Source organism: Sus scrofa, chromosome 1, assembly GCF_054392235.1.
Source record: "Sus scrofa isolate SSC_HxYL_T2T_F1_AM1 chromosome 1, Sscrofa_HxYL_maternal_Yorkshire_Landrace_v2.0, whole genome shotgun sequence".
In the NCBI taxonomy this organism is placed as follows: Eukaryota; Metazoa; Chordata; class Mammalia; order Artiodactyla; family Suidae; genus Sus; species Sus scrofa.
In genome coordinates, this window is record NC_139383.1 from 54,378,886 (window position 1) to 54,405,517 (window position 26,632).

Consider the following 26,632-nt stretch of genomic DNA (forward strand, 5'->3'; position numbering starts at 1 on the left):
TTCCCACTCCCCACTTTTCCTTGGATTATAAGAATGTAGCCCACCTAATCTTCAAGGCAGAGCCTCCTCACCTGCCTGCCTGTATCCTTCACAAGCATCCTATCTTAAGAAATCTATTTCTTGTCTATCACTTCGTTTCTCACTGAATTCCTTTTGTGTTGGGACACAAAGAACCTGAGCCTCAATAAATCCAGACACCAGGTAAGTGATTCTAATTTTAAAAACTGTGGGTTTGAGTCCCAACCTGGGTTTAGGTTGGGCTCAATTCCTGACATGTGGGTTCAAGTCCCAGTCTGGGTTCAGTCTGGTTTTAAGTTAGAGGTGTTTTGGTTTCCTCTCTGGTGAATTTTTAATTTTGGTTACTGTGTTTTTCAATTCTAAAACTTTCACTTGGTTCTTTTTTATATCTTCTATTTCTATTTTTAGCTTTCTATTTTAGCTTTGTTTCAAAGAGTGTTCATGACCACTCCTTTGAACACATTCGTTTCAAAGTCTTTGTCAAATATTATATTATCTCATCTTTAGCATCTGTTGAGTGTCCTTTCAAAAACAGTTGAGAATTTAATAATTCTTCATATGCCAAGTAATTTTGGATTGTATCATAGACATTTTTAATAATACATTATAGGACTCTGGGTCCATTTTAAATCCCATGCAAGACTGTTGATATTTCTGTTATAGCAGCCATTTGGCCTGGTTAATTTCAAGTCACAAGTTCCAGCTCACTTTCTATGTGCTGTGGTTACCATCGCATTTCAGATTTCAAAGGCTACATGCTATTTAGCTGTGTCTTATAAGTGTGTCACTCCATGATTAAACTGGGACAGGGGAAGAGGCCTGTTAGCTCAGTTCTAGTTTTTGGAATGCTAATTAGGAGCAGACCCACCATACCCTGGGAGATCAGCCCAGATCCTCACAAAAAATTTTATGGAGTCCATTTCCTCGCCTCTTTCTTCTCTGCTATCTCTCCAGTACTGTCTGGTTTCTTGAGCCTCCTTTTTTCAGTCCAACAGCCAAAAGGCACCTGCTCCTGTGATTGAGTCACATCTGGGGTCCAAATGAGAAGAGGTCAGAGAAAGAGGAAAAAAAGGAAGGGGAAGGTGGTTTGGCCCTGCCTCTTGAACAGCAGCTCTACCAAATGAAAAATGCAAGTTCTCCTCCATCGGAACTGTGGCTCCTGCAGTTTTTCACATTGGCTGTCTTCTTACCACTGCCCCCACCACAGAATTGCCTGGGGTTTGGGGTGAACAAAAATGGAGAAAAAGGAGAAGGGCGGCAGGGGAAGGGTGATTCCCTCAACTCTCAGTTTCAGGAGTTCCTCTCTGCAACTCAAGTCAAACTAAAAGGGTTTTCCTGAGTGCCTCTCTGTCTGCTCCATAATGCTTACTTCTGCATTTTGACTACGTGAGATCAGGCAGGAGATACCTGAGGGAAAAAAATACTGGAACTCCCTTCCAGTTTGGTGGTATGTCCAATTTTGCTACTCTCCCAGTGTGTCTACTATTGCAGAAGGAAGTGAGGGGCATAGGACCTTCTTTTGAAGAGACTAACCAGCCACTCTGATGGCTACTGACAAGCATATTTTGATCCCCAGAATATCGAGTCTTAGAACAAAGTTTATACTATGACTGGCAGACAGCTGAAATGGAAAGAACCTGAGTCCCTAGTGCATCTCAGCCGACGTACCCTGAAAGCCACCCCATTTTCAGATTTCTCATTATATAAGAAGCCATAAAATTTTACTATATAAAGCTGTCTGCAGGTTGATTTTTTGTTTCTTTGTTTCTGCTAATTGCTGCCAAAACATCTAACAGATACAGATGTGCATTTTATGGATTCTCCTTTCCTTTACTGCTCCGGAGGAGGTTTTCATATTCATTAAAAGAACTTCAAAAATCCGTAACTGAGACAATTGACAAAAAAAAAAAAAAAAAGCTGAACTGTGACCAAGTGCAACTGACTGATGGTAAATTTCCCTCTTCTTCCTTCCATCCTTTCTTTCTTCCTTTCCTCTCCCCCTCTGCCACTTCCTTCCTTACTTTCTACAGGGAATTGAAGACACATTTCTTAAAGAATGAAAAAGAGACCTAGTTGAACAAATATATGTACAAAACAAAACGAAAAAAACCCACAGCAATATTTGCAACTTGGTTGAGAAAAATACCTTAAAATTTTTTTTAAGATCAAAGTACAATCTATATCATGATCTGAAATTTAGTATATAATTGGAACTTCTGAAAACTCTCTTTGCAATAGACAGGTGAAGTCAGACACCTGGTAATTGCAAAGAGTATTTATATATATGCCTGTGGAGGAGGAAGAGAGATTTTCTGCAAAATTACTTCAGAAGGAAAATGCCTTAAAAAAGATATGATTCCAAAAGTGATTCAGTTTGCAATGTGAAAAATCAACAATCCATCATGACAGCCCAAGAAAAAATTACTTACCCATAAATGCATAGTATCTTGATTCAAACTCTGAAGGTTAAGAGTATGATTTTGTCTAACAAAAGAGGAAAGAGGAGTGTTCCCATCGTGGAACAGTGGTTAATGAACCTGACTAGGAACCACGAAGTTGCGGGTTCCACCCCTGGCCTCGCTCAGTGGGTTAAGGATCCGGCATTGCCATGAGCTGTGGTGCAGGTCGAAGATGCAGCTCAAATCCTGCATTACTGTGGCTGTGGTGTAGGCTGGTGGCTACAGCTCAGATTAGACCCCTAGCCTGGGAACCTCCATATGCCGTGGGTGTGGCCCTAAAAGATAAAAGACCAAAAAATAAATAAATTAAATTAAAAAGGGGAAAGCGTTTTCAAGAAGCAAAGGGCTCTGCCCTTTCTTAGAGAATGCCATTATCTTATCCATATATTGCCATGTTGCAAGATTCAAAGATATGTGGTGGGATGTAAACTGGTACAACTGCTATGGAGAACAGAATGGAGGTTTCCCAAAAAACTAAAAATAGAACTACCATATGATCAAGCAATCCCAATCCTGGGCATTCATCTGAAGAAAACCATAATTCAAAAAGACACATGCACCCCAATGTTTGTTACAGCACTATTTATAATAGTCAAGACATGGAAGCAAACTAAATGTTCATCAACCAAGAAATGGATAGAAAAGATGTGGTATACACACACACACACAACACACACACACAAACACAATGGAATATTACTCAGCCATAAAAAAGAATGAAATAATGCCATTTGCAGCAACATGGATGGAGCTAGAGATTATCATACTAAGTGAAGTAAGTCAGACAAAGACTAATATCATATGCTCACTTATATGTAGAATCTTTTAAAATGATACAAACAAATTTATTTCCAAAAACCTCCCAGCAGTATTTGCAACTTGGTTGAGAAAAAATACCTTAAATTTGCTTTTAAGATTGAAGTACAGTCTAGATCATGACCTGAAATTTGCTATACAATTGCAACTTCCGAAAACTCACAGACTTCAAAGACAAACTTACGGTTACCAAAGTGGAAAGGTGGGTGGGGGGTGGATTGGGAATTTGGGACTGGCATACGCACGCTATTGTATATGGAATGGATGGTCAACGTGGACCTGCTGTATAGCACAGGGAACTCTACTCAATATTCTGTGATAACCTATATGGGGAAAGAATCTGAAAAAGAATAGATGTGTGTGTGTGTGTGTGTGTGTGTGTGTGTGTATAAATATATAACTGAGTCACTTCGCTGTACAGCAGAAATTAACACAACATTGTAAATCAACTACACTTCAATAAAGTTTTTCAAAATGAAAAAAGTAAAATAAAATTTTAAAAGGCTTTTTAAAAAGTCAAAGATATGACAGTGGAATACTGTGCTCTGATTTTAACAACTATGAAAGTCCCTTGTGTCTGCTGAATTAATCGTGTTCTCCTCTTTCCCAGCATTTGATATCTCAAAACTGTCTCCTCAAGCATCTAAATACAAAATCATTACGGATAACAGACGAAGCACAGGGCTGGACTTGGGAGACAGGCTTTATCCCAGACCTACCAACCAGCAAGCTGGGTGGCATCAGTCACATCACTTTACTCTCTGGGCCTCATCTGCAGAATGATCCCTTCGGTCTCCATAATTATAGATTCCTGGGGAAATGAGAGGAACTGTATAAATGCTGCAGTGGCTTGTGGCGGTGAGAACCTATTTTTCCACCCACTCCATTTACCTGACATTTCACAACTCAAAGCCTTAGCCCAATTTACAACCTACAGTGTGTCTGTCCTTAACAGGCAAATACCCAAGAAAGAAGCAACACAACTTCTCCAAATTTGCATTCAACCTCCACTTTACTCCTGTGCCTTGAAAGTGAGCCCACATAACCACTGCAGAGGCAAAAATCAATCAAACACCCCTGTTCCTTTTCTGCTTTTCCCATTTTAGAAATTATGCCAGAAATTGCAGTGTATCCAGTATGACTGATTTTGTGAAAAACACAGGTTAAGGTGGTGAAGAGCGGGAACTGAATAAACCTGGAGTCCATCGGAAGCATATTAATGAGACTGGGGCTTCAGATGTGTACAAAGATATATTCTTAGTCCTCTAAATGCTTACCCTAAGCATTCAGTAAAATTCTAAGGCAAGGCTAAAACATCAAAGATAACCCATGACTCAGAAAACCAGGGCTGGAAAGATTGCCTCAGAAATATAACCCAACACAGAAACAGTGACAGGAAGCCATGAAGCCCTTTGCAGGACATCTGGCCTGGACACTTCCAGGATTCAACACAAAAGGACAGAAGGAAAAGGGCTCCAAACTGGCGTCTACTAAAGAAACACAGCTGGTGAAGGCAACGCATTAACCTTGACTCTGATGACATTCTGGAAATGATTTAGGAAATATGATAGTTGACTCTGTGTGGGATATTACTGAATTAATGCTTCCCTAGATGTGGAAAGGATATTGTGATTTTTGATTAGGAAAGGGAAAATGGGAGTTCCCGTCGTGGCGCAGTGATTAACGAATCCGACTAGGAACCATGAGGTTGCGGGTTCGGTCCCTGCCCTTGCTCAGTGGGTTAACGATCCGGCGTTGCCGTGAGCTGTGGTGTAGGTTGCAGACTCGGCTCGGATCCCGCGTTGCTGTGGCTCTGGTGTAGGCCGGTGGCTACAGCTCCGATTCATCCCCTAGCTTGGGAACCTCCATATGCCGCGGGAGCGGCCCAACAAATAGCAACAACAACAACAACAACAACAACAAAAAGACAAAAGACAAAAAAAAAAAAAAAAAAAGGAAAGGGAAAATGGCTTTGTTTATGAGAAATGCATTATTTAGAATCATGTGAAACATCATGACACCTACACACTGCTTTTGGGGGTGTTGGGGGGGGTGTGTGCGAAAATGATAACAGCTAGTGAATCTAGACCAGTGTATGCATGTTAATTATTCTGTTCTTTCAATTTTCCTAGGGTTCGAATTTGTTAATATAAGACAGGTATAGAAGTCAATCAGATTTGGTCAGAAAGTACGTGGGATTCCGGGGGTGTCTCGTGGCTGCAAGCCCCCAGGGTGTTCCCCTTTGCCAGGGGCTCTCTGCTTCCCAGGCTCCTCGCCAATCCTTACTGACACTTGCCATGGACAACCACACAACTTACAATTGCCAAAAAAAGGTATGGGGTGGGGGTGGGGGGGGCAATATCATAACCTCTGTTTCACAAAGGAGAAAACTGAAGCACACTCAAGTCAGCTACCTGGCAGAAGTCTCTGCAGGAGGCACGCTCACACTCCACCTGGATCCCCTGGAGTCTCACTGACTGGTCCTGTGTGCCTGACTCCCAGCATCTGGTTCCTTCACTCCCAGTGGTTCTCACCCACAAGCTTCTTCAGAGGATTAACCTTGGGCTTCCAGAACCTCTACATCCAGACCCCAAACCCTGGAGACCCCGAGGAGCTACGGTGCTGATGTCCTTCTGGAGTGAACTGAGGCTGCAGCTCTCAGGAGACTAGGAAATCCTTCCATCTGTTATACCCCAGAAAACAGATCCTCCTCCCTCACCGGCATCATTGCCCTTAGGAAGCTCAGCTGCTGACTCCCAAAATCAAACCACTTCCCTCCAACATCCCAAGAGCCCACACACATGCTTGTCACTTCATCCCCCCTTCCCTTGGCTGCCATGGTTGAGCAGCGATCCAGGATAAAGTCCCATCATACAGGCTTACGGCTTTCCTCACATGACTCTTGGGGCGGCCTGTATGTCTAAACCCAGGACAGGCAAACAGAGGCCTTAAGGTAGCACCTGGTTCTTCACTTATTTAGCTCTTATGAATATTATGTAATAGAGTAAGTATGCATTTTATGAGAGAGTTTGCGATGTTTATGATTTTTTCAATATCATTTGCTTGGAAGGGGCTCAGAGGTCATTCAAGTCTGTTTCTAGTGACAGGAAGCTCACACTTCAGCAAGACAGCTGGGTCCGTATTGTGACCATAAATTGTCATAAAGTTCCTCCTTATGAGGAAAGCGTGTGATTGTTAGTGCCTAGATTTTAAGGAATCTATTCTCATCAGTCAGGGATTTCTTGTGCTTCCTTCAAAAATCTTGGTTGAATTCCAGGAGTAAGATTGACTGAATAACCATGTGCTCTCTGGGCTAAATGCTGTTACTTTCAGAACCAAATGTGTAATGCCCGGTACAGCAGAGTGGATGTGGACAGGGCTATACTGCCAGAGGGTCCCAGAGGATCCTGCCCCAGCCAAGCCAGGTATGAACCTGCCAGTGGCTGGCTTGTGTGGATGCTGGGGGACCCCTTGGCAGCAAAGGAGCATTCAGGTGAGGTTTGTGGCAACAGTGATTTGCCATCAGGTACAGAAGCATTTCAATAGTTGACAATCACCGCAGCCGTACCACTGTGTACTGCCTGAACATCAGTTTTGGTTGTGTTTTAATGGCAGGAATAATGGGGAAAAAATATTTTGAAACCATAAAAAAAGAGAAGGAGAAAATGAATGAATGAATGCAACTAGAGTAAAAGACAGACCCCACATACAGACACATACATGGTCTGGCTCCCTTCCCCTTTCTCCCTTCTTCTCCCTCCCTTCCCCCAATGCACACACAATTAGAAAAACAAAGTGAAGCTCCACATCCATAGCAACAAGAATTTGTGGTCAACTTCTGTTTGCTCTCAGCTTTAAAACTTTGGTCCCCCTCTCAGGCTTGTGTTTTAAGAACTTAAAGGGCTGTTTTGGTGCTTTCTGTCACTGAAGTTCCTGGTCAGCCAGCCAGGCTCTGACCTCAGGAAAATGTGAAACATACAGACAACACAGAGGAAACTGGTCAAAGCAGGGAGGAGAGCACTCAAGATAAACAATGATATTATTCAGGAGAACTCAAGAGGCGGCAAAGTAACCCTGAGATAGACAAGCAAGGAAGGACACAGAGATCCAGAAGAACACAGCTTTCCCTACCAGGCTGGCTAGAAAACGCTCCCCGACTTGAGCCCTAAACTCGTCCTTGGTCAAGCAGAGCCGACGCTGGCCGGTACTGATGCCTTACCCCTTAGTCAGCTGCTGCCATGGACAAGGCAGCACCAAGGCACCCAAAGGAAAGAACCTAGACTTGGGCAGGGAACTTGAATCACTTTAATTTCTCCATTAAAATGAATGAGGACTTCTACTTTGTTACTCACTGGAAAAGCAAAATCCAAACACCGTGAGATGAGGTTAACTAAACAAGAATAATCTATCCGGCCTGAGGTAAATAATCGCTACAGATTCCAGGTGGGGATTTCTGACCATTCGGTTAACCCAGAGCGCAAACCCACACAAGGAGAGCTCAAAAGTTGACACGAGCGAGACAGCTCACTTTTTTCTTTGTGACTCTCCACCATCCCACCCATTCGCATGGATCTAAGTTTTCTCTCTGAAAGAACTGTCGCCAGAAAGGATTTTCCTGATTTCATGATGACGCTATTACGGCAAGACAAACAAAATGACTGTTACAAAAGATGTTTGCTGTTGTTGAATTCAGAGATAAGAATACCGGGTGCAGCTTTCAAACTGCGTACTTATGAGTTCCCATTGTGGCCAAGTGGGTTAAGAACCTGACAGAGTGTCTGTGAGGAGGATGCAGGTTTGATGCCTAACCTCAGTAGGTTAAGGATCCAGCATTGCCAAAGCTGTGGTGTAGGTCACAGATACAGCTTGGATCTGGCATTGCCATGACTGTGGCATAGGCCTCAGCTGTAGCTCCAATTCGACCCCTGGCCTGGGAACTTCCACATGCTGCAAGTGCAGCCGTTTAAAAAAAAAAAAAAATGTGTATTTAGGGTAACAGATTAACAGATTAACCTAAGCAAATTTAACTGTGCATGTGTCTGTAATTACACAACTCAGAGAGAACAGTATAGGAAAACGAGCCATAAACCTACGATGAAAAATCGAGTGCCTGACCTTCCAGCCTTTTCTTCCTGTCAGGAAAGCACAGTGAGGTTTGTACAAAGAGGAAGCCATCCGCAGAAGCCAGGGTCAGAAGAAAGGGCAAACTTGACTCACGTTTAAGATAAGAGCTTATGCCAAGACTTACAGAGAAAGGCAAAAGCTGAGCATTGACTTCTGGCAAAATCTTCACAGGCCCTTCTGAAAATACAGTAATTGAAAAAAAAGAAAAAAGAAAGAAAGAAATGAAACTCAAGTTTTCGTTGCTGTGGCTCTGGCATAGGCTGGTGGCTACAGCTCCGATTAGACCCCTAGCCTGGGAACCTCCCATATGCCGCGGGAGCGGCCCAAGGAATGGCAAAAAGACCAAAAAAAAAAAAAAAAAAAGAAAGAAAAAAGAAATGAAAATACAGTAATTGCACTGGAGCCCGTCCCAATATTTACCCTTGTCTCTAGGTCGTTCTTAGGGCACAAGGTAACTGCTCTGATTAGACTCTAGGTCCTAAAAGGAAGATGTGCTGCTAGTATGTAGTCATTTCCAATATTTTAATTAAATATAACCAAGTACTCACAACTGTCAATACAGTGTTTGGATAAGAGGAAACAGTACAGAAAAAAAAGACAAAACAGTACAGTCAACTAACTTGGATTTTAGGGAAGCAACTTCCTACAAAGGCCAAATGAGAAGGTCAAATAAATTAATGTATGCCAGGAAATTTAAGTTTAAATACTCTACTTGTCATGAAAAAAATGTTAATCCTCATAGTACTTTCAGAAATGTTCATTTTATAAGTAAACGCTGAGTAAAATTCTAAACATAACAAAAATTCTGTTCCGGAAATTTGATGTCTCACTTTGGACTTCAGAAAACTTTTTAAAAAGTATAGGTCCAGAAGGAACTAGTCCAGGGCTAAGTTCCGCAATATTTGTTTGTTTTTCTTTTTTCTTCTTTTCCTTTTTTTTGGCTGCATTCCTGGCATATGGAAGTTCCTGTGCCAGGGACTAAATCCAAGCCGCAATTACAGCCTATGCCACAGCCACGGCAATGCCGGATCCTTAACCCACCTCGCAGCAGGAATTCCTGCTTGTTTTTCTTTAAGAAATAGCAGACTATCCTAGCTGCTGAGTCCTGATTATGCTTCAAGTCCCAACTTTCCTGGAAAGTCTTTTTCCCAGACAATGGTGAACTCTCCCATCCTGAATTTCTTCTCTAGTACCAATATTCACAGCATAGGATGCACCATGCGAGTTCATCTCTATGTACTTGTTTCTCTAGCTACGGTATAAGTTCATCAAGGACAAATACATGTTGTGGTCATTTCTGCATCCTCCACAGTGCCCAGCACTATGCTTGGTGCATAGCAGATGTCTGCTGGATAGCTGATTGATTAATGCTACTGGTCTCCTAGACCTAGTGCAAAAAAAAATGGAAAGTAGAAAGAGAGATGGAAGACAAGAGAGAGAAAGAGGAGGGGAAAGGGGAGAGAGGAGGAAGAAAGCTGTATGAGGAGGGCTTGATGTAGTATCTGGAAGGCTTTCCTGGGAGTCCACTTAGGACCTCAATGGTTTAGGAGGCCTAATTCAGTCTAAGGCAGACCCCTGATTCCAAAAAGGTAGGAATATAAAACAACCCAGGAAACACCTTTCTGGTTGATAAGAACTTAAAGGAGTTAAATTAATCAAAACCTGCTCACAGAACATTTCAGATGTCTGTGGAAAAGGGGGTGGCCAATTTCTCAAGCACATCAATTGAGTTGATGTTTCCTGCCAATCGTCATCAATATGAGAATTCAGTCTTATTAAGGCTATTTATTAGATCAGGAATCAGCACCTTTCTTTTCTGAGATAAATGAGAGTTACGCCTTTGCTGAAGTGCTCTTGATCTGTACATGACGACACTGCCGGATTGGGTGACTGGACAGGCCCTATAAGAGTGGGCCGCCTGGGCCATTGCCTCCTTGCCTGGCTTGAAATTCTCCCCTGCCAGAGATAGTCCTCGAGTTATTAGTTCCACAGAATGAAATGCAACAGCCTAGGAAACCTAGAACACTTGCCAGGTATTTAGATATTAGATTAGATATTAGATTCCCTTAAGAAAAGTCCTTGAGGAGTTCCTGCTGTGGCCCAGTGGTAATGAACCTGACTGGTATCCATGAGGATGAAGGTTCGATCCTGGCCCCGCTCAGTGGGTTAAGGATCTGGCATTGCCGTGAGCTGTGGTGTAGGTCGCAGACACGGCTCGCATCTTGTATTGCTGTGGCTGTGATGTAGGCCAGCAGCTGCAGCTCCAATTCAACCCCTAGCCTAGGAACTTCCGTATGCCCTGGGTACAGCCCTAAAAAGACAAAAAGAAAAAGAAAAGTCCTTGAGGCCTGGCATGATGAGGATGTAATAAATTCCAATTAACTACATCTGAAGGGCCCAATTCCCAGGATGCCTCGTATTGCTGGCTTGACTTGTGCCCAGTCCTAACCCTTTAAGTTCTTCGGTTGCTGGTGGTTCCTTGTCCCCCACTTCCGAAGGTTTCCCAGGGTTTCTGGGCTTCAGGGAGGAAAGAATGTGCTTCTTGTTTCTTTTCATTGTTTGGCACTTGGCATAAGGTCTGGCACTGTTGCCAGCGGATTGAGCTCAAGCTTGAGCTTCACAGAAAAAGATAAAGACAAAAACATTGTTCTTACACTTGATTTTGCAGACCACTGGAGCTGGGACCATGTTCCCCAGGTCCACAGAGCTACGACTCCTGAGTCCTAATCAGTTCCCCAGCAGTAGGAGGGAGGATGAGGAAGGCAGGGCATGTGGAAAGGACGACATCCGAATGTGGCCAGAGGCCAGCCCCCGTTGTAATTATATCCTATTAAGTGCCTTATAAAGCTTACTTTTTGTAAGATTTTAATAATAGATCCAATTCACTGAAAAAGGACAATGTTAGGTTAAGCAATGAGGTGCTACTGTACAGCACAGGGACCTATGTTCAGTCTCTTTGGATAGATTATGACGGAAGAGAATATAAGAAAGGAATTGTATCTATGTGTATGACTGGATCACTTTGCTGTACAGCAGAAATTGGTACAACATTGTAAATCAACTATAATAAAATAAACTATAAAAGGTCGATGTTAATAAATAATAGATTTAGAATATGTTCTTTTTAAATATTATGACACAGTATGAAATTCTGTACAATTTAAATATGTACATGGGTGACCACTGGATCTTTTTAAAATGCAGATTCAGTAAGTCTGGGATGGGGCTAGAGATGCTGCACTTCTGACAAGCCCCCATTCCAGCTGGTGCTGCTGCTGGTTTGAGGACCTTTTTTTTTTTTTTTCCCCTTTTTAGGGCCACACCTGCAGCATATGGAGGTTCCCAGGCTGGGGGTGAAATCGGAGCTACAGCTGCCAGCCTACACCTCAGCCACAGCAATGCTGGATCTGAGCTGCATCTGCAATCTATACCACAGCTCACGGCAACACCAGATCCCCAACACACTGAGTAAGGCCAGGGATGAAACCCGAATCCTCATGGATAACTAGTCAGATTTGTTTCTGATGTGCCACAAAAGGAACTCCTGGGGGCCATATTTTTAAGCAAGATTCTAGACTATACTGGTTAAGAAAGAGTGTGGACTTAAAAGAATGTGTCCTGCTCCCAAAAGCATTCTGCTGACTTAATGACAAAATGGAACATCCTATAACAAAAAGTGTAAATTGTTTGCCCCTGAAATACTTACAAAAATCAGTCCTATACTGGCCACAGAGAAAAATTCAATAAATTCCAAAGTTAGGAAGAGTACAAATAACATTTTCCAATATCAATGTAATAAAATTGTAAATTAAAAGTACAAATATACAAAAAAATGAAAATAACTCTCAAGAGTGAGGAAATTTAAACTTTTTATTACTAAGTCTGGAAATCCAAAAGAAATTCTTGACTTCTGAGAAAGATACAAATTATCAAAAATAATTCAAGAAAAGATAGATAATCTAAAGAAACTTATAACCCCAGAAAATATTTTTAAAGTTGCCCAAGACTAACTATCCGCCAAAATATAAAGACCAGAGAGTTTTATAGATGAAGTCTTTCCAATATTCCAATATTAAATGTTTGTTAAAATTTCCACGGGAAAAAAATGGAAAGCTTTTTACTGACTTGTATAAAACCATATAACATTGATTCCAAAATTTAACAAAAAACTATATCCCAATTTCACTTTTCAAACTTTGATACAAAAAATCCTAAAGAAAAAATAGAAATAAAATCAAACAATATTTTAAAAGATCACAACCCTATATAAGGGCAGTTCAGTCTAGCAATGCAAAGTTACCAGCAAATCACCATGTTTAAAGGTCAAAGGAGAAACACAGTTCATTGCCTCAATAAATAATGAAGAGACATTTGTAAGATCCAATATCAATTGCTTTTTAATTAGAAAAGTGGGAATCAAAAGACACTTTCTTAGCATCATCAAATACTTTTTTTTTTCTGCTTTTCTCGGGGCCGTATCCAAGGCATATGGAGGTTCCCAGGCTAAGGGGTCCAATTGGAACTACAGCTGCCAGCCTACACCACAGCTACAGCAATGCAAGTTCTCAGTCACATCTGTGACCTACACCACAGCTCACGGCAATGCCAGATCCTTAACCCACTGAGCAAGGCCAGGGACTGAACCCAAAACTTCATTGTTCCTAGTCAGATTCGTTTCCACTGAGCCACTATGGGAACTCCCAAATACATTGTTCAAATAAGAAGCTAACACTGTGTCTGGATCTCAGCCTGGGGGCCCTTGCTTGGGCATCTGTCTCAGCCACATAGGTATTCCTACATTCCTTAGTTCTGTTTTCTTAGCAGCCAATTCCTCCAAGCCTCTGTTACAGTTAATAACTACTTATATTAAACATTCCACATTCACTTTACTGTATGGTTCCTCTTCTTTGACTGATACACTAATCAAAATACTGAATAAAATTCTTGTGAATTGGATATAATTATTCTAAAGTTTCTATAAAGAAATAAACAGGAGTTCCCACTGTGGCTCAGCAGCAACGAACCTGACTAGTATCCCTGAGGATGTAGGTTCAATCCCTGGCGTCGCTCTGTGGGTTAAGGATCCGGGGTTGCCATGAGCTGTGGTGTAGGTCGCAGACACGGCTTGGATCTGAGTGGCAAACCACCAGTGCACAGGGAGCAAGAGGCAGCCCAGACCTTCCTTTGCCCTATGCATAGCATAGGGCTAGGTGAGAAAAAGGCAAGTGTTGCTTTCCTGAGCAAACACGCATTGGGGCTGTTGTTTGCTTCCCGAGTAGAGTTTAACTTTCCAGAATGCAGCTCCCAGAAGCTAGTTTTGTGCCATTTCTGCGATTGGCCCTAGGTGCTGCGCTCCCTAGCTAGCTAAGGGTGGATTGCTGGGGCATGTGAAAACAAGGCATTGTCATGCCAAATCAGACTTGTCCACGAAGGAGAACACGAAACATAGCACCTAGCCCTATGCTTTGCTGGTGGTCTCCTTAGCTTAAAACCCACTCCAAATGTGTTCTCCTTTGTGGACAAGGCTGATTTGGCATGAAAATGCCTTGTTTTCACATTCTCCAGCAATCCACCCTTAGCACCCTTAACTTTCCAATGCATACTATTTACTAAATAAATAACACTAAAGTACATAAATAGCCAATTCACAGAAGATAAAAGACCAATGAATCTATGAAAGATGCCTAATTGCCCTCATAATTAAAAGATATATAAATTCAACCACAATGAGACATTATTTTCTCATTATAAAACTGGAAAACGTTTTCTAAAATATTCAGCATTTGGTTAGGATAGAGGAATACAGGTTCTCTCACACATTGTTGGTAATAGTATAAATTGATTTCACATAGTCAGGGCCTTGGATATAACTAAAAAACCAAAATCGGTGCTGACTCAGATGCTTAGAAATTCATGGTCAGATTGTTAAGGCTGATCAAAACATTGTTTACAATAGTGAAAAACTGTAAACAACTAAGGACCTATTAAGAGAAGTAAATAAGTTAGGATTTTTTTACAATATGGAATACTAAACAACAGTTGGGTTTTTTTGTTGAAGTAAAATATGTATTTATGTGGGGAACTGATCAGGATATATTAAGCCAAAAATGTAATTCAATGCATAATATATGTACTTACATGTGGGAAAAAATCAAGAGGACTATACTCGAAAATATTCCCAGTAAGCCTCTCTGAAAGGTGGAAGAACAGGTAATTTCATCATCAATGTTAGGTATTCCTGAATCCCACACCCCACATCATCCTGGAAGGTAAATACCTCCTAACCCGCTCATGCTGGCCCTCTGCTCGTTGGATCTGACCACTCTCAGCCTTAGCTTCAGAGAACAGAAGTATCCTAAATCCAGTTCCAGTTTCTGTCTTCAACCATCCTGCTGCATGCATGCACGCAATTCTGAAACCCAAACATCCTACTCCTTGAAACCATGACAAAAACAACCACCTCTTCTTGCCCCAGAACTGACTTTTGACCATGTATGCCATGTGTTTTGTTGTCTCTTTCAACACCGGAAGGGTTTTTTTTTTTTTTTTTTAATAGCTCCTGAGTTTTCTAGTTTGGTTCTGGTTAGACAAAAGCCATTTGTAGATTGAGTATAGTCTGAGCAAGACTCATAATTCAGAAGTCATCAACTCCAGGGCATTTCCTGTGCACTGTTATCAGATAATTTCTACTCCACCTCCTCTATACTTCATAATAATGCCATGCCCAGCAAGAAACATGCTTGGTGCAGTGGAGAAGATGGAAAGGAGTAACTCAAGGCGCAGAGGTTATGCTCCCAGTTTGGATGTGTGATTGAGGGCAATTTCCATTGTCTGAGACAAGTGGAAAAGAAGGAAAGGGAAAAAAGAGGTATGAACTCAGAGGAAGGCTCAGAGCTGAAAAATGCTGGCATGCTAAGAGAGAGACAGCCATAAGAGTTCTCTTGTGGCCCAGTGGGTTAAGGATCTGGCTCTGGTCACTGCTGTGGGGTGGGTTCAGTCCCTGGCCCAGGAACTTCCAGATGCCACAGGCTTGGCCAAAAAAAAGAAGAGAGAGAGGGAGAGAGGGAGAGAGGGAGAGAGGGAGAGAGGGAGAGAGGGAGAGAGGGAGAGAGGGAGAGAGGGAGAGAGGGAGAGAGAGAGAGAGAGAGAAAGAAAGACCCATAAAGAACTGATAATACTCTAATGTTTGGTCTGACATTGACTGCTCCCTCCTCCTTCACCATGAGTTTTCAATTCAGAAATTTTTTTCCATTAAAACATAAATCAAATGGTTAAAAAGAAGTCAATGGGAACTCATTACGAAAAAGATTTCTCCCTTGTTCAACTCCGCTGTAAGACGTCTATTCATCAAAGGAAGTGATAAGTGTATTAACTTGCTCTGTGCAATGATTACATATTAGAAAACTCAAGGACAGAGAGATTTTAAAATTTTAAGAAAATGTATGATATGTACTAATGCTCTAAACTCCAAATTAAAGTCATGGAAAAATTACTAAAGTCCTTAATTATCAAGCCTAAGGGGACATTTACACTTCAAACTCCTTTAAGAGTTAAAGAATTGGATGAAGTATCAAAAAATGTTGTGACTTTTTTCAAAGCTAGCTATTGTGATCAAAACTGAACCAGAGACCTGGGGGGTGGTAACACTTAAGGAAGGGAAAATTTCTGTTTCTCCTCTGGACAAGTTTCAGTGTAATTTCTTTATTAAAAAAAAAAAAGATCATAAGGGAGTTGCTGTTGTGGCTTAGCAGATTAGCAGATTACAAACCCAACTCATATCTCTGAGGATGCAGGTTCGATCCCTGGCCTTGCTCAGTGGGTTAAGGATCCAGTGTTGCTGTGAGCTGTGGTGTAGGTCAAAGACATGACTTGGATCCCATGTTGCTATGGCTGTGACATAGGCCAGCAGCTGTAGCTCTGATTCAACCCCTAGCCTGGGAAGCTCCATGTGCCACAGGTGTGGCCCTAAAAAGAAAAAAAAAATCATGGGAAGCACTTTCAAAATGGTTTAAAAAAAAAAAAAACTCCCCAAATTCATTTCTTCATAAAAACAGTAAGAATACTGGCAAAACAGAGACACAGAGAGAGGATTAAGATGGTGGAATAGAAGGGCTAGAGCTCAACTTCTCTCCTAAAAACAACAAAATTCACAACTAAAGGCTGAGCAATCTCAACCCAAATGGACCAGAAACCTTAAAAAAGATACCCTACTCCAGAAGAAAAAGAGGAAGCCATGTCAAGAGGTAGGAGGGGTGATTTTGCGATATAAACAACCCCATACCTCCTGGATGGGAAGCTCCACAGACTGAAAACTAACTGGTTCACAGAAACTCACCTACAGGAGTGAGAGTTCTGAGCCCCACATCAAATCCTCGCATGTGGGGATCTGGCACTGGGAGAAAGAGCCCCTGGAGCATCTGGCATTGAAGGCCAGTGGGGCTTGTGCACAGGAGCTCCACAGGACTGGGGGAAACGGAGACCCCATTCTTAAAAGGCACAAATGGACTTTCATGCGGACTGGGTCCCAGGACAAAGCAAAGTCTCCATAGGAATCTGGGTTGGACCTGACTGCAGTTCTTGGAGGACATCCTGGGAAAACAGGGGTGAATGTGGCTTGTTGTGAGGGAAGGACATTGAAAGCAAAGCTCTCAGGAATACTCAGCAGCTGTGCCTTTCTCTGGAGGTGGCCATTTTGGGAAAATCTGGCCCCACCCATCAGACCTGAGAAGCCCCAGGGCAAACAACAATTCAGGTGGGATCACAGCCTCGCCCCTCAGTAAACAGGCTACCTAAGACTCCTCCAGGGACACAGCTGCCTCTAATCCCATCCAGAGACAAAGCCCCACCCACCAGAGGGATAGGAATCAGCTCCACCTACCAGAGGGCAGGCATCAGCCCCTCCCATCAGCAAGCCCATAGCAAGCCCCTGTACCAATTTCAGCCACAAGGGGGGCAGACACCAGAAGTAAGAGAGGCTACAACTCTACTACCTATAAAAAGGTGACCACACCAAAAACCTATAAAAATGAAAAGACAGAGAACTATAATTCAGATGACGGAGAAAGAAAAAAACCCAGAAAATCAGCTAAGCGATCAGGAGATTCTCAGCCTCCAGGAAAAAGACTTTAGAATGCTGATGCTGAAGATGATGCAAGACATTGGAAATAAACTGGAGGCAAAGATGGATAACTTACAGGAAACACTGAGCAAAGAGATACAAGATATAAAACTTAAACAAGAAGAGATGCAAAATACAATAACTGAAATAAAAAATTCACTAGAAGCAGCTAATAGCAGAATACAGGAGGCAGAAGAACGAATAAATGAGGTGGAAGACAGATTAGTGGAAATTATGGATGCAGAACAGGAAAGAGAAAAAAGATTGAAAACAAATGAAGAGAGTCTCAGAGAACTCTGGGACAACATAAAAACGCAGAAACATCTGTATTATAGGGATGCCAGAAGGAGAAGAGAGAGAGAAGGAGACAGAAAAAATATTCCAAGAGATAATAGCTGAAAACTTCCCTCACATGGGAAAGGAACCACTCACTCAAATCCAGGAAGCACAATGAGTACCATATAAAATAAACCCAAGGAGGACTACACCGAGACACATATTAATCAAACTGACCAAAATTAAAGACAAATAGAAAATCCTGAAAGCAGCTAGGGAAAAGAAACAAGTAACATACAAGGGAACCCCAATAAGGTTATCAGCAGGTTTTTCAGCAGAAACTCTGCAGGCCAGAAGGGAGTGGCATGATATACTCAAAGTGATGAAAGGAAAAAACCTCCAACCAAGATTACTTTACCCAGCAAGGCTCTCATTCAGATTTGAAGGAGAAATCAAAAGCTTCACAGATAAGCAAAAGCTGAGAGAATTCAGCAACACAAAACCAGCCTTACAACAAATACTAAAGGAACTTCTCTAGGCAGTAAAGAAAAGACAGCAACAGGAAACAAAATTCCACAAATGACAAGGCTCACCAGTAAAGGTATATATACAGTAAAGATATGAATTCATCCATGCAGAATTATGCCACCAAAATCAGAAATCATGAGAAGATGAGAGTACAAATGAAGGACACTGGAGATGAACTTGCAATTAAGAGAACAACAACTTAAAACAATCTCATATACATATAGATTCTTACATCAAAACCTCAGAGTAACTGCAAACCAAAAATCTACACTTGATACACAAACAAGGAATCTCTGGAGAAGAAATATATCTCATAGTAAATAAGTGTATAATCCACCATGAAGGGGGTCATATGTCATCATTCTTGGAATGCTGAAGTCTTCTTAGATCTGATTCTGATTTCCTCTCCATCAAAGAATTTATGATAATTATAATTAAATAATGCAACTGTACAATTAAATAATACAGTTCTACAACTGTATTATTAATAACCACTTCTTTCCATGGTACAATGTAAGGTCTATGATGTCTTGTTTATCACATCACCTAGAATGGTGTAATGCCTATAGTGAAGAATCAATAAAATGTAACAAATTGTGAGGACATATTTATATAGTTATACTGTTTTTTAACCAATTTATGCATTTTATATTTTCCTTATTTTCAGAGGGTGTATTATTTTTGCTATTCTTACCAGTTGTTATTCTTTTTATTATGCTATATAAAATATTTAATGGTATATAAGGCTTTCTTCTTCATAAATTTTAGTTGCATAATATACATAATTTTAATATAATGCTAATTTTTGAAGAAAAATTGAAATGTAATAGATAATACTTAATAGTAAAGATGAAAGCCATACAAAATGGGATAAAGTATAGAATAAATTTCCTATTTGTCTCAGCATATTTTCCATTCCACTTCTCCAGAGGGAGTCACTTAATCTGTTTCTTAAGATCCATGATATAATAATCTGTGTGAATGTAACTGTGTTTAAATATATGTATTTTATTCCGTAAAAAATATAAAAATAAAATTTCAAAAAAAATATTAAAACAGGTATCATAAAACTTAAAAAACAAAAAAAGTACCAGACACAGCAATCAAACAAGAAAAAGAAATAAAAGGCATCTAAATTGGAAAGGAAGAAGTAAAACTGTTATTATCTGCAGATAACATGATACTATACATAGAAAACCCTAAATAATCTGTCAAAAAAATATTAGCAGGAGCACCCACTGTGTCTCAATAAGTTAAGGATATGATATTGTCTCTGTGATACTGAATACAGGTTCAGTCCCTGGCCGTGCTGTAAACTGTGGTGTAGGTCACAGATGTGGCTTGGATCCAGTGTTGCCATGACTATGGAAGAGGCCTCAGCTGCAGCTCTGGTTCAACCCCTAGCCCAGGAACTTTCATATGCCACAGATGTGGCTGTAAAAAAATGTGTGTGTGTGTGTGTGTGTGTGTGTGTGTGTAAGCACAGGTTAATTCAATAAATTTTCAGGATACAAAAAAACATTTCTATCCACTAATAATGAATTACCAGAAAGAGAAATTAATAAAATAATCTCATTCGCAACTGCATCAAAGAGAATAAAATGCCTAGAAATAAGTCTAGCCAAGAAAGTGAAAAAGGCCCATTCTCTGAAAGCTATAAGACACTGATGAAAGAAACTGAAGACCACACAAATAAATGGAAAAATATACCATGCTCAGATTGTTAAAATCTCCCTAATGCACAAAGCAATCTCAGATTCAATGCAATCCCTATAAAAAAAATACCAAAGGCATTTTTCATAGAAACAGATGATCCTAAAATTTGTATGGGGCTACAAAAGATCCTGAATATGCAAAGCAATCTTGAGGAAGAAGAAAAAAGCTGGAGGTATTATACCTCCTGGTTTCAAAGTATACTAGAGCTACAGTAACCAAAACAGTATGGTACTGGCACAAAAACAAACATGTAGCTCAATGGAACAGAATAGAGAGCCGATAAATAAACCCTTGCTTATATGGTCAAGTAATCTGTGACAAAGCAGGCAAAAATATACAATGGTGACATGCCAGTCTCCTAAAAAGTGGTATTGGGAAAACTTGATAGTTACATGCAAAAGAATGAAACCAGAATGCTTTCATACATATTATACAAAAATAAACTTAAAATGGGCTACAGACTTAAATGTAAGACCTTAAACCATAAGACTCCTAGAAGAAAACATAGGCAGTATGCTCTTTGACATTGGTCTTATTAGCAACACTTTTTTGGATCTGTCTCCTGATCCAGCAAAAATAAACAAATGGGACCTAATCAAACTAAACATTTTGCAACCTCAACAAGAGGAAAAGGCAACCTACTGAATGGGAGAAGATATTTGCAAATTATATATTCAATAAGGGGTTAATATCCAAACTATATAAACAACTTACACAACTCAATATAAAAAAATAATATCTGATTCAAAAACAGGCAGAGGACCTGAATAGACATTTTTCCAAAGAAGACATACAAATGGCCAACAGGTATATGAAAAGATGCTCAACATCAATTATAATTAGGGAAATACAAATCAAAAGCACCATGAGATATCACTTCACTCATGTCAAAATTGCTATTATCAAAAAGATAACATGTAACAGAATGTGGAGAACAGGGAACCCTCATCACTGTTGGTAGGAATATAAATTGGTACAGTGAGGATGGAAAACAGTATGGAAATTCTTCAAAAAATTAAAAATAGAATTACCATATGATTCAGCAATTCCACTTCTCGGTATTTTTCCATAGAAAATGAAAACACTATATCAAAAAGATACATGTACCTCAAAATTCATCACAGTATTGCTTATAATAGCCAAGATATGGAAGCAACCTAAGTGTCCATCAATATGTGAATGGATAAAGACAATGTGGTATGTAAAAAAAAAAAAAGAATACTGGCAAAACAATAGTTAAAATTAACTTTTTCATTATTCTGGAAATTAATCAAATGCTTGCAACAATCCAATTTTTCTTGTTTCTGCAAGAAAAATGGCTGAATCTCTGTTAGAAAAGAAAGCTCTGTGGAATTTTAATTTGCTCTATTCCTATCCCCAGGGTAATCCTAAAAACCCAAAATCAGCTGTCAATACAAGCAACCTAGAACTCACTGGGGAAGGCAGAACAGGTTTGACACTCCAAAAATCTCCATTCCCAAAGAACTGTCATTATATACACTGTCTGGCAACTCCCTAGAAACCCCCACTCACAGGGCTGGTTTTTACTTGACCTAACTCTGCACTTGCTCAGTGGAATAGCCTTTTACCCACAATGCACTTGCTCAGTGGAATAGCCTTTTACCCACAAGGCTTGTCAAAAACAATCCATGGATGGCCAAGATGGTGGAGCTGGAAGACACCAAGCTCATCTCCTTCCAAAGGCACACCAAAATTACAATTCTTTATAGAGCAACTATCTATAAGAATGACTTGAATACTAGAAGAAAATATTTACTGCAGCTAAAGATATAAAGAAGGAACCACAACAAAACAGGTAGAAGGGGCAGAAACACGGTGTGGTCAAGCCCCAGACCTCCAAGTAGGAGACCCACAAAGAGAAGGAAAGCTACAACTGCAGAGGTTCTTCCCAAAGAAGAAATCTCTGAATCATGACATTTTTACAAGACTCCATCAAGAAATGGGGACATGATAGAGATCACTTCTCTGCCACTCAGGAGAGGGAAATCTTTAAAAGCACTCGAACTATGAGTAGAAGTTTCCCTTTAACTAGGAGAAAAATAAAACTCATTCTTGTTTGACTTAAGGGGGAAAAAATACATATATACATATACGTGTGTGTGTGCATATATATATATATATTATATATATATTTTAGTTGTGTTATCTGCCAGTTAGTTATACTTATAGGAATAAAATAAATCTTCCCATTAAAATTTCTAGAGTCACCATTATGGACACAATTAAAAATAGTATGCTTTCTTGGCTAAGCTGCTGAGATGGAAAAAGACCAGGACTGACATTCTTCTTTGTTTTTAAACAGACTTTATTTTTTAGGCAGTTTTAGCTTCACAGCCAAGCTAAGCAGGAGGTACAGAGATCTCTCACATGTCCCCTGGCTCCACACGTGCACAGTATCCCCAACTGTCAACAGCCTGTAGAGTGGTACATGGGTTATAATCAATGAACTTGCACTGACACATGATTATCACCCAAAGCCCTAGAGTATCTACATTAAAGTTCACGCTTGGCATTGTACATTCTATGGCTTTTGACAATTGAATGATAACATTTACCCACCATTACAGTAGCGTATAGAGTAGTTTCACTGCCCTAAGGATACTTTGTGCTTCATCTCTTTATCCCTCCCTCCATCCTAACCTGTGGCAACCACTGACCCGCTTCTGCCTCCCTAAATCTGCCTTTTCCAGAATGTATACTTGGATTAATACAGCATGTACCTAACCTTTTCAGATTAGTTTCTTTCACTTACTAACATGCATTAAAAGTTCCTGCACATCTTTTCATGGTTTCATAGTTCATTTGTTTTTAGCATGGAATATATTCCATAAATCACAGTTTATTTATCCACCCCCCTACTGAAGGGCATCATGGGTGCTTCCAAGTTGGGGCAATTCTGAATAAAGCTACTCTAAACCTCCATGTGCAGGTTGTGTGGACATAAATTTTCAACTCATTTGCATAAATTACCAAGTAACAATATTGCTGGATTATATGATAAGAGTATGTTTATTTTTTGTTGGAAACTACCAAACTGTCTTCCAAAGTGACTACACCATTTTGCATTCCCACCAGCAATGATGAGAGTTCCTGTTGCTACTCATTCTTGTCAGTATTTGTCTTATCCGGATTCTGGATTTTGGCCACTCTAATAGGTGTGTAGTGGTATCTCATTGTCTTTTTTTTTTTTTAATTTTTATTTTATTTTATTTTTTGCTTTTTAGGGCCGCTCCCGCGGCATATGGAGGTTCTCAGGCTAGGGGTCTAATTGGAGCTGTAGCTGCCAGCCTACGCCAGAACCACAGCAACGTGGGATCTGAGCCGCGTCTTCGACCTACACCACAGCTCACGGCAACGCCAGAGCCTTAACCCACTGAGCAAGGCCGGGGATTGAACCTGCAACCTCATGGTTCCTGGTCGGATTCGTTAACCACTGCGCCACAATGGGAACTCCACTCTTAGCAACTTTAAAACATGCAATACAGTATTATTAACTATAGTTGCCATGCTATACATTACATCCCCATGACATTTAATTTAAAGCTGGAAGTCTGTATCTTTGGACCTCCTTCATTCATTTCTCCTGTCCCTCAACCTTCCTCCCCTCTGGCAACCATGGCTCTGTTCTCTGTATCTATGAGGTTGATTATGTTTTGTTTTGTTTTTTAGATTACACATACAATGAAATACTACAGTATTTGTTCTTTCTCTGACTTATTTCACTTAGCAAAATGTACTTCAGGCCCATCCATGTTGTTGCAAATGGCAAAATTACATTATTCCTTATGGCTGAATAGTACTCCTGTGTGTGTGTGTGTGTGTGTGTGTGTGTGTGTGTGTGTGTGTGTGTGTACCTGACATCTTTATCCATTCATCTGTTAATGAATGCTTAAGTTATTTCTGTATCTTGGCTTTTATAAACGCTGCAGTCAGTAAACATCGGGATACATATATCTTTTTGAATTGTTTTTTTCTTTTCTTTGGGTAAATGTCCAGAAGTGGAATTGCTGAATCATATGGTAGCTCCATTTTTAATTTTTTGAGAAATTTTCATACTCTTTTCCGTAGCAGCTGCATGGATTTACATCCCACCAAAAGTGAACAAGGATTCCCTTTTCTCCACATCCATACGAAGACTTGACTCTTGTGGTCTTTTTGAAAACAGCCATTCTGACAGATGAGAGGTGATATCTCACAGTGGTTTTGATTGGCAGTTCCCTGATGAGTAGTAATTTGAGCATTTTATGATGTGTCTGGTGGCCATTTGTATATCTTCTCTAGAAATGCTCTGCCCATTCTTTAATCGGACTGATTTTTTTTGCTATTGAATTATATGAGTTTTTTATACTTTTTATATTAACCTCTTAACAGACATGTGATTTGCAAATATTTTCTCCCACTTAGTAGGTTGCTTTTTCATTTTGTTGATGAAACTTTTTAGTTTCATGTGATCCCATTTGTCTATTTTTTTTTCCTTGCCTTTGCTTTTGGAGTCAGATCCCAAAACTCATCACCAAGACCTATGTAAAGGAGCACACCACCTATGTTTTCTCCAGGAGACTTTTATGGCTTCAGGTTTAACGTTCAAGTATTATTCCATTTTGAGTCAATATTGTTATGTGGTATAAGAGAGTGGTCTACTTGAATCCTTTTGCATTCAATTGACTTTAGAATATTGACCTTGAATCTTGCAATCCTCCCATAATTGCCTATTAGTTCCAGGAATTTCTTCAAGCTTTCAATACAGACAATCATGTCATCTGTGAACCAAGACAGTTTTATTTATTCTTTCCCTGTGTGTATACTTTTAATTTCTTTTTCTTGTTATACTAACTATGACCTTCTATAAAATGGTTAAAAACAAAAATGAGAGGGGACATCCTTTTCTTTGTTCCTGATTTTAGTCGAAAAACTTCGAGTTTTTCACCATTAATCATAAGGTTGGCTTTAGATTTTTTTTATCAATATTCTTTATCAAGTTGATGAAGTTCCCTTCTACTCCTAGTTTACCGAGAGTTTCTTTTTCTCTTTTTTTTCTTTTCTTTTTTTTTTTTTTTTTTTTTTTTTTGGTCTTTTTATCTTTTTCAGGACTGCATCTGTGGCATATGGAGGTTCCCAGGTTAGGGGTCCAATCGGAGCTGCAGCCACTGGCCCATGCCAGAGCCACAGCAACACGGGATCCGAGCCGTGTCTGCAACCTACACCACAGCTCACCGCAACGCTGGATCTTTAACCCTCTGAGCAAGGCCAGGGATTGGACCCGCAACCTCATGGTTCCCAGTCAGATTTGTCAACCACTGTGCCACAAAGGGAACTCCAGTCCTTTCAACTTTTAAATGCTGGAGGACACAGTTTATATTAGAAGGAAAGAATTGTGAATCTATGATTCAACTTTAATGTCATCTAGAATAGATACAACTTTAGAAAAACCTCTGAAATGATTTGGGTATTCTCACATTTCTCTTTAATAAGAAATTAACATGATCAAAACCCTTCAGCAAGCTGAAAATAGAAAGGATTTTTCTTAGTCTGATCAAATTTTCTTAGTCTGATAAACCCTACAGAAACCATCATACTTAATGGTGAAAATAGTGAATGACTTCCATTAAATTTGAGAAGAACATAAGGATGTCTACTACCATCATTTCTATTTACTATTTTACTTCAGATCTTCTATAGAAATATTTGCCTTTCCCAGGTCATCTACAGTATGCTAAAAGTGCTAAACATTAAAAAAAAAAAAAGATTGAGAATCTATGTTGAAAATAATGACCTACCAAAAGAACTGATTAATTTTTGGACAAAACTTTTACTACAACTGGCATTTAACTTTTTAATTTGTGGTGTTCTTTGAAATAAGTCTGTCTATCTTGGCCTTGTAAATTGAACCATGGAAGCTTTAATTTCAATCACAACAATGTATTTTGAGAACGGGGCTCTGAATACTGTGACCATCCAAACAAGAGCTTAAAATTGATTAGCTACCCAACATTACATGCATGTTGCTTTGTCAAAGACCCTCCACAGTTTAACTCTCTTATTCAAGCTAAGCAACTCCTGTCCCTTCAATAAGTGGTGCTGGGAAAACTGGGCAGCTACATGAAAAAGAATGAAATTAGAATACTTTCTAATACCATAGGCAAAAATAAACTCAAAATGGATTAAATACCTAAATGAAAGACCAGATACTATAAACCTTTTAGAGGAAAACATAGGCCAAACACTGTTTGACAACCACAGCAGTATCTTCTCAGATCTACCTCCTAGAACAATGACAATAAAAACAAAAAGAAACAAATGGGACCTAGTTAAATTAAAAGTTTTTGCACAGCAAAAGAAAACCTAAACAAAATAAAAAGACAACCCACAGAATGGGAGAAAATATTTGCAAATGAATCAACTGACAAGGGAGTAATCTCCAAATTTATAAACACCTCCTACAGCTCAGTAACAAAATAAATAAATAAATAAATTTAAAAAAATAGGCAGAAGATCTAAACAGACAATTCTCCAAAGAAGACACACAGATGGCCAAAAAACACATGAAAAGATGTTC